This window comes from Gorilla gorilla, chromosome X, assembly GCF_029281585.2.
Source record: "Gorilla gorilla gorilla isolate KB3781 chromosome X, NHGRI_mGorGor1-v2.1_pri, whole genome shotgun sequence".
Classification (NCBI taxonomy): domain Eukaryota; kingdom Metazoa; phylum Chordata; class Mammalia; order Primates; family Hominidae; genus Gorilla; species Gorilla gorilla.
This window is the reverse complement of record NC_073247.2, coordinates 107,358,867-107,369,028: the sequence shown is the minus strand read 5'-3', so window position 1 is coordinate 107,369,028 and position 10,162 is coordinate 107,358,867.

Genomic DNA, 10,162 nt, shown 5'->3' with positions numbered 1-10,162 from the left:
AAAGTTTTTTTCCTTCAGTGGTTTATGTCATGTGTTCTCTCCTGGCCTGTAAGTTTCTGCTGTAAAGTCTGCTTTCAGACTTACTGGAGTTTCATTGTCTGTTATTTGTTTCTTTTATCTTGCTACTTTTAGGATCCTTTCTTTAATCTTGACTGTTGGGAATGTGAGTATTCAATGCATTGAGGTAGTCTTCTTTGGGTTATATCTGCTTGGTGTTCTATAACCTTCTTGTACTTGGATGTTGATATCTTTCTTTAGGTTTGGGAAGTTCTTTGTTATTATCCCTGTGAATAAACTTTCTTCCCCATCTCTTTCTGTTCCTAAATTTTAAGGCCAATAACTCTTAGATTTGCCCTTTTGAAGCTATTTTCTGGAAGGTATTTTCCAGATCCTGAAGGTGTGCTGCATTGTTTTAAAATTATTTTTTTCTTTTGCCTCTTCTGTGTATTTTCAAATAGCGTGTCTTCAAGCTCACTAATTCTTTCTTCTGCTTGATCCATTCTGCTATTAAAGGACTCTGGTGCATTTATCAGTACGTCAATTGCATTTTTCAGCCTCAGAAATTTTATTGATTCCTTTTAATTATTTCAATCTCTTTTTTTAAAAAGAATTATCTGTTAGAATTCTGAATTCCTTCTCTGTATTCTCCTAACTTTTTTTTTTTTTGTTTGTTTGTTTCCTTAACACAGCTATTTTGAATTTCCTGTCTGAAAGGTTACATATCTGTCTCCAGGATTGGTCCCTGGTGCCTTATTTAGTTCATTTAGTAAGGTAATGTCTTGCTGTATAGTATTGATGCTAGTAAATGTTTTTTCTGTGTCTAGACATTGAAGAGCTAGATGTTTATTGTAGTATTTACTGTCTAGGCTTGTTTTTACCTGCCCTTCTTGGGAAGGCTTTCCAGGTATTTGAAAGGACTGGGTGTTGTGTTCTATGCTGTATCTGCTTTAGGATGTACCCCAATCGAGTAACACCGTGGTTCTTGCAGACTTCTGGAAGTACTGCCTTGATGGTCTTGGACAAGATCCAGGAATATTCTCTAGATTGCTAGACAAGGACTCTTGTTCTCTTTGCTTAATTTCTCCCAAAAATACAGTCTCACTGTCTGAGCCACTTAACGCTGGGTGTGGAGTGACATAAGCACCCCTGTGGCCACCACCACTATGATTATGCTAAGTCAGAGATTAAGCCAGCACAGTGCTGGGTCTTCTCCAAGGTTTGCTGTAATTACTCCCTGGCTACTACCTATGTTTGCTCAAGTCCCTGGGGCTCTACAATCAGCATTGGCAAAACCAGCCAGGCCTGTGTCCTTCCTTTCAGAATAACGAGTTCTCCAGGCCCTGAGTGGGTTCAGATGTGTCATCCAGAGTCAGGGTCTAGAGTCAAAATCCTTAGAAGTCTACCGGGTGTTCTATTGTATTGTGGTTGAGCTGACATTCAAACCACAAGACATAGTTCTTCCCACTCTTCTCTCCCCTTTCCAAAGGTAGAGGAACCTTACCCAGTACCCACCTCCACCCCAGCCATGAGGTATACTGCCAGACTACCACCATTGTTCCCTTAAGGCCCAAGGTCTCTTATATCAGCTTTTAATGAATGTTGCCTTGCCTGAGACTCACCCTTCAGGGCAGTGGGCTCCCCTCTGGCCCAGGGGAGGTCCAGAAATGCCGTCGAAGAGTCAAGTCCTAGATTCAGGGACCCCAAGAACCCACTTGGTGATCTACCCCGCCGTGGCCATGCTAGTTCTTTATTTTTGGTTATTATGAAGGTGTTTTATCTGTTAGGAAGGTGTTATTATGAAGGTGTTTTATCTCTGTAGATAGTTGCTAATTTGGTGTCCTTCTGGCGGAGACAATCAGTGGAGCTTTCTACTCCACCATCTTGCTCCACATTCACATCCCCATAGTGTTTCTGAGAAAAAAAACCAAACAGTATTTTATATAATGTCAGATTCACATTGATATGTAGTAGAGAGCAGCCTTCATGTAATTTGAAGTGCACAGCAAAAAGTTTATCTTCCATTTACTCCTCATCGTTTTCTTGAAATTGTCATATAATCTGTTTGGGACGAAACAGTGTAAGTTCATGTCAAAATGCAAACCATATCAAGTATGGAAAATATTAGAAACAATTACCAAAAATTAAATTACTTTGAATCCTTGCATGTGTTTTGTTTTTTAAAATGTGACAGGAAGTAAATCTGTATTGATAGGAGAAGTGTAATCAAGAAAATCCTATATCCTGGCTCAACAGTTGTAAGTTAGGTCTCTGCCGACAGGGAAAAAATTTTAAAAAGTAGATTAGAGGAAAACCTTTCCAACTTAACAATCTTGCCTAAGGCTAATCCTAAATGTACATGTGTCAAAAATAAGGTATAGATTCGATAATTCCCAGGTTTACCAGATGATCTATGACATAAGCAGAAAGAACAGTTAAAGGCCAAAATATTCCAGGAAATAAATGTGTTCTCTGTCACAATAAAAGGCTGAAATTGAGAAGTGACAACAAAAGTAAGATGGGAATTTCCTAATTGATCATAAATCTAACCTTAACTCATATGAACACATACTTGAATTTGTAGCATGTATTAGAGTTATTTTTGCAGGTCATTTTGCAGTTAATGCATCTTGAGTTGTCATTTAAATTGAACTTGCTGTTCTCTTAGTGGAGACAATATTTCTGTCTATGGTTCTTGAGAGTTACTAAGGACTCTATTTTTCTTTACTGTGACTAAATGAGCATAATATAACATTAACAATTTCAACCATTTGTAAGTGTACAGCTCTGTGGCATTAAATTCATTCACATTGTTGTGCAATCATCACCACCATCCATCTTCAAAATGTTTTCATCTTCCCAAAACTGAATCTCTGTACCATTAAATAATAACTCCCCATTTCCTTCTCTCCTTAGCCTCTGGAAACAACCATTCTACTTTATGTCTGTATGAATTTGATGCTTCTAGGTACAAGATATAAGTGGAATAATAAAATATCTGTATTTTTGTGACTGGCTTATTTCATTTAACTCAATGGCATCAATATTAATTCATGTTATAGCATGCATCAGAACTTCATCCTCTTTTAGGGCTAAATAATATTCCACTGTCTGTATATCCTGCATTTTGTTTGTTCATTTATTAGTTGAAGGACACTTGGGTTGTTTCTACCTTTTGGCTATTATCAGTAATGATGCTATGAATATGACTGTACAAACACCTCTTTGGTTTCCCAGTTTTAAGTATTTTGGCTATATATCTAGAAGTGAAATTGTTGCATTAGATGCTTATTCTGTGTTTAATTGATGAACCACCATAGTTTTCCACAGTGGCTGTATTATTTTACATTTCCACCAGCAATGCATAAAGTTCCCGTTTCTTTACATTCTCACCAACACTTGTTATTTTGTTATTTTCTCTTTTTAAATAGTGGCCACCATAATGAGTATGAGTTAATATTTCAGTGTGGTTTTGACTTGCATTTTCCTAGTGACTAGTGATGGTAAGCATCTTTCATGTGTTTATTGGACATATGTATATCTTCGTTGGAGAAATGTTTATTCAAATATTTGGCCTATTTTAAAATTAGGCTATTCATTATTTTGCCGCTGAGTTTCAGGAGTTTCTTATATATTCTGAATATTAATCCTTTATCAGGTATTTGATTTATAATTTTTTTCATTCTGTGGGTCATATTTTTACTCTCTTGATAATGTCCTTTGTTGTGCCAAAGTTTTTAATTTTGATAAAGTCCAATTCATTTATTTATTTTTGAGACAGAGTCTTGCTCTGTCACCCTGGTTGGAGTGCAGTGGCATTATCACAGCTCACTGCAACCTCCACCTCCTGGACTCAAGGGATCCTCACGCCTCAGCCTCCTGAGAAGCTGAGACCCCAGGTGCATGCCAACACACCCAGCTAATTATTTTTTTTTTTTTAGACGGAGTCTCGCTCTGTCACCCAGGCTGGAGTGCAGTGGTGCCATCTCGGCTCACTGCAAGCTCCGCCTCCCGGGTTCACGCCATTCTCCTGCCTCAGCCTCCTGAGTAGCTGGGACTACAGGCACCCGCCATCACGCCAGCTAATTTTTTTATTTTTTTTATTTTTCATAGAGACGGAGTTTCACCGTGTTAGCCAGGATGGTCTCGATCTCCTGACCTCATGATCTGCCTGCCTCGGCCTCCCAAAGTCCTGGGATTACAGGCATGAGCCACCATGCCCGGCCACTAATTTTTAAATTATTTGTAGAGATGAGTTATCATGTTGCCCAGGCTGGTCTCAAACTCCTTGGCTCAAGTGATCGTTGCACCTCAGCCTCCTAAAGTGCTAGGATTACAGGTATGAGCCATGGTGCTCAACCCAATTTATCTATTTTTTCTTTTGTTGCCTATGTTTTTGGTGCCATATATAATAAATCATTGCCAACTCTGATGTCATAAAGCTTTTTTCCTATGTTTTCTTCTAACAGTTTTATGATTTTAGTGCTTATGTTTAGCTCTTTGATTCATTTTGAACTAATTTTTGTGTATGGTTTACCTCTCGTGCACTTTAATTGGAAAAGTTACTTTGGAATATTCTAATGCTCAAACACTATGTACTGGACCTTGCCCTCAGCACATTATGTCTTTGATCTCTAATCCTAGAAATTATCTAGTTATGCAAACAATGTATATCTCTATTTTGGAAAAAAGATAAGAAGTGCAGAAAGGGTAGATAGCTTACCCAAGGTCAGAAACTTATTAAGTGGAAGAACCAGAATTCAAAGCCATTTCTGTTTAACTTGTGAGGCCATGCATTGAAGCTCTGTGCAATACTGGTATAATATACATACTTTTTTTATATATAACTAAGTTTTCTTTCTGGCTTTTCACCAGCAATTTACTAGTATTGTAGGATATTTCTCGAGATAAATGTACATTTTGGGCTTTCCTCCACTCCATTTCAATCAGGAGACCAGATTTTTTGCAATGTAGGAAGCAGAATCCTTTGTAAAAGCCTAAACACAAAAAATAAATAATCTCCTTGTTCCTGAGGGACAGCTGAAAGAGAAAAGTGACACATAAGGTCAAATAGAGGAGAAGAAGAAAAATTCCCAGCAACTAGAATCAGAATGGGGTATCCATGAAACCTATGTACAAAATGGTGGCAACACCCTCAGGAGATCATAGCAACTCACATGGGTTGGATGTGTTGAGGCTTGGTAACTGTTACCTCAAAATATGGCACTTTGACATGCTGAACTGAAGAAAAAGCCTCAGGATCTTTCTGACCTTCCCTCCATCCCCCAATACTCTGTCTCTCTCAAAGCACAGGATGACCTTGTTCTCTGAAGTTCCTTTATCTGCCTAATGTCTGGACCTGCCACAAAAGAAAAAATAATCTCTGGTTCTTCTCTGAGATTTTATTAACTGAACTCATATCACAGGAAGAAAGACTAAAGTCTGTCAACACACTCAGAGAGACTTTTGTGACAAACCGTTGTGTGTTCTGCAGGTTCAACAGACTTTGTCCCAGGCCACTGTATGTACTTCAAGCCCATTACATTTCCCCCGAAATCATTTACTACCACCTAAAATCACCCACACTTTCCTATTTCCCTTTCCCCCAAGAAGTAGGGTATATACACCTCTATACTTCATGGGGATATTTGGTAATCACTCTGTGATTTGCCCCTATGCATGCTAATAAGTTTGTATGCAATTATTCCTATTAAACTACCTTTTGTCAGTTGATTTTTCAGTAAAGTTTCAGAGGGCACATGGGAAGTTTTCCCTTGGCCCCTACAGATGCATGGTACAACTAGAGAAGCTGGAACCTAGGACAGAACCTCTCCCATATTCTTGTGTCACAAGTGTGGCTTTGAGGCCACACAAGTCCAATTGATAAAGTCTAAGACCTGCAAGAAGCGTGAAACTAGCACCACGAACAGTAATCTCTAGAAATCAATATGAATAAACACTTTCAAATCTGATGCTTAACACACCAAAGATTGTAAATACCTGTAATGCCGGCTATGGACACTTAATATCTGCAAGCCTCAGGATTCCTATATTTAAAGTGGAAATAATATCTATCTCATAGGAAATTGGTGAAGATAAAATATAATGATAAATATAAAACACATAGTACGGCACACCTAGTGGGTACCCAATAACGTCTATTTTCTTGCTTTTCATCACCCACCATAGCTCCACTGTTTTCTAATGTTTGGGCATATTTATTTGCTAGAAATACAGAAAAATACTATGGTGTTTTTCAGTGTCCCCAGTCTAAGAAGCTACGCCATTCATTCCTTTTAGAATTGAGTCCAGGAGAGAAAATTTATTCCTAGAATGCAGCCATGTTTCCTTTGATCAGACAATGAATATTATCTAACTGCTCACATTTTTCTGTTGTGTGCCACAGACTCTGGTGAGGGCTGGTTAATGTAGTATGGTATACGCACAAAATTACTTTTCTAAAATCTAAAATTTCTTAATTCTGAAACATCTTGCCCCAAGGGTTTCAGATAAAGGACTGTGGACCTCTATCATCTGTTAAGTAATTTAGAAGATATTATTTGTCTTAAAAAATGTGAAATGCTTTTATATTCTAACAGTTTTTCACTTTGTGTATTAAATGGTTTTTAAATTAAAAAAAAGAAATTCATTGAAGCTTAATGTTTACTCACAGTAATTGTATTCACTTAAGGAACTGTTTGAAACTTGTGCTACCCTTTCCTCCATACTTACTACATGTATTTTCTTTCATTTTAGAAATTATATTGAACCAAGACACATTTTATTGTTAGCTTCCTCAACTCATTTTTGGGAATAATAAAACTATAGATATAGTAACACCAATAATAATAGTTATGACAGTATTTGAAATAAGAAAAGTGAAATGGAAATTTGGAATAATTAGTTGATTAGAATGATTGCTGCTAAAAAAAAAAGCAACACACAAAGCAGACAACTTTAGTCTCCCGAAGTTTGATCTACAATTGCCACCTATTTTATTTATATTAATAAAGTAATTGGTTTTAATATGTCTGGTTATCATACTCCAGTTTCTATTATACTTTGTTCTTAATTTGAAATATTTAATAGCAATTAACTTTTAGAGAATAAGAGGAAGTAGGATTGCATGATTAGAATATAAAGAGGAAGTAGAATACATTTAGAGAATAAAAGGAAGTAGAGTTGTATAATTAGAATATAAAGCTATTACAATTGGCTTTTGTCTCTGGCTTGCTTATTAACTTTTGTAAAATCAAGTCATTTTAGAGAGTGCTGGCACTTTATTTTTGTAGATCAACTAATTCAGCCTCTTATTTTGCAGCTGATAGACCCAAAGCTCAAGAAAGGTAAATGTCTTGCAACAGAACACATAGTCAGTTAGTGATGAAACCATGATTAAACCAAAGATTTGGAAGAAATCCATAAAGATCATTATCTATCCCCATACAAAATATGGATTGTCAGTACCTCTCTAGTAACTATTGAATGTTGGCTTCCACTTTTCCTTCAGAGATAGAATGTCCCTATGATTTGATAGTATGATACTAGGCCCTTTTCCTGCAGAGTGTTTATCCCAGTTTTACATTTATTTGTGACTGTAATTTGTGATTCCATTTATTTTGTCCATGTATTTTTGCCTCTATATCTAGATCTTATGTTACCTGTAGATACAAATCTTTTGTGGTTTACTTCAACATTTTATCTCAGGCATAAAGCAAAATACAGTTCCCAATACATGATAAGAACGAAGATGTATTGAATGGGTGGATATAAGAATGGATTCAGAGACAAATTAATATGCTATAAATATGCTAAGTGTTAATAATAGTTATCATGTATTGAAATTACCAGGCACTATGTTAAATAAGTTATTTACTCATTATAGGAACCCCAGTAGATAAGTACTGTTATTACTCTTATTTCCCAGATAATGCAACTAAAATTCAGGATGGTAAGATAATTATCTAAAGTTACATGAGTAATAAGCAATAGAGCCAGGATTAAAATCCAGATGATCTGACTTTCAACCACTACACTATACTGTCTCCAATAACAAAATATAAAAGTGAATAACATATGTTCTATGTCAATATTTGTTGATAAATTATTTTATAGCTCTTCCTTGAATGACACCAGACATGGTGAGTTGTTAAATCAGAAAAAAATAGGTTTTTTATGGATATGTAAATGGTTGATAATGGATTTGAAGTTTCTAACAGTATGACTCTTGTGATAAAATGAAAGCCAAAAGAATAAATCTCTCATGACAGAGTATCAGACATTAATACAGGACAATATATCAGAGTGATAGCAGAAAGCAGCTGATTAACGCAAATTAAATTATTTGAAGGGAGTTTAGTAAATGGGCTATTTACAAAGTAGCAGGCATATAGTAGCAAAACCGCAATGAATAATACAAGAATCTGGGGTTAGTAACATGGGGTTGAGAGTGACAGAGTAGGTTACTTCCTTAGAACTGAATGGGCAAGGGGAAGGAATGGATAATAGAAATAGGAGGAAGAATAGGATCTGTGTGGGGACAGTATCCTAATAGAAACTATGACCTTTATTTAGTCAAAGGACATAGCCAGCCCAGGAAGTCTGCAGGGAGAAGGCCAAGAGAATATATATACTATCCTCATTATCCCCACTCCTACTGATTTCCTACCAGCACTCCCCATTAATCAAAACCTATCCAAAGCCAGAGGACATGGAGGTACTTTTATATGATTCATATAATTCAGTCCCTAGAACATAGAGCAGGGTGAAGCATGGATATAAAAGATATATGGGTGATATCCAATGCAGATAAAGATGGAGACACTTTTAAAAAATGTCCATAGCATCTAAGTCACATTTTTTTTTCTTCCTATGTAGGGCCAGCTGTGCTTCTCAGTAGTGCTAGTAGGTACAAGGAAATGAAAAAGGAGGTCATGGCTTGGAATTTAGCTTTCCTATGTTCCAATAAACACTTCTTCTTTAACATTCCAAATTTTCTAAGTCCTTTAAGACTCACCCCATGCTGCACATATTTGAATTCTTTAAAGACAAATGGAGCCTTACACTTCTCCCAAAAAGGGTGTTATTGAAATTCAAGGCATTGGGCAAGCATCATTAAAATAATTCCTCTGGCTTCCATTACATTTCTGACCGAAGTTGCATTGAATATAGATAGGTAAAACTAGTTGTTCTGCCTGATTACCATTATATTTGGTATGTTGTGGAATAGTTCGGACAGTAGATAACATTTTTGCATGTTAATACATAAAAAAAGTTTCAACTGCCAACTCTTTGTCACACACCAAACCTGATTATTTACCTGGTAAACACAGTAAAACTCTTGGTGTGTAAATTAAATTGTCTTATGCTTTTTGATGCTCGGCTTGATCACTCTGTGTTATGGGTGTCAACTTCAATACCTGGAATATAAGAAAAGGCATTACCAAATATTAACGAAAGTTGCACACCTTAAATCTGTAATGTCCAAATGAATATATACTCAAGGTTTTCAATGTGCCAGAATCTGAAACATTTCCTCTTGATTAGTTCTCAATTTCTTCTGCTAAATTTTATATTGCTGAAATTAATAATGGCAATAATCGTGTGATCAAGCAGGAAAACTAATAATGGCTTTCAAATATATCATTTTGGAATGGTTGGCTGAGAAAATCTGAGGATATAAGACAAAAGATATAAAGATATTATAATAGAGGATCAGAGGAATTAAAACAAAACTTTAGAAATAATTTCAAATGAGGGCACTTTTCAAAAAAGAATCTCAAAAAACTAAAGACTTTCCAATCATTCAAACTTAAATTAGTTAAGGTTGAATTAACCTATAAAATTAATCATATCCAATTTTACTTTGTGGAGAATCTAACCTTCTACTTACATTTAAAACAAATTATTAAGAGAACTAACATTTTAGAACCAAAAGATCTGATGTTTTGCTCATTAATTGTCTACAAAAAAGATTTATATCATTTATTTTGTCTACTTTTTAAGAATCTTACAGCAGTGGGTGGAAGAGAAAAATTGAATAACATAGGCTTGACCTGGGCAGGTCCATTTATACATGAATTTTCTTCCACCTGTACCACCCTGACACCAGCAAGACCAATCCTTTCTCTTCTGCCTCCGCCTCAGCCTACTCAAGGTGAAGACG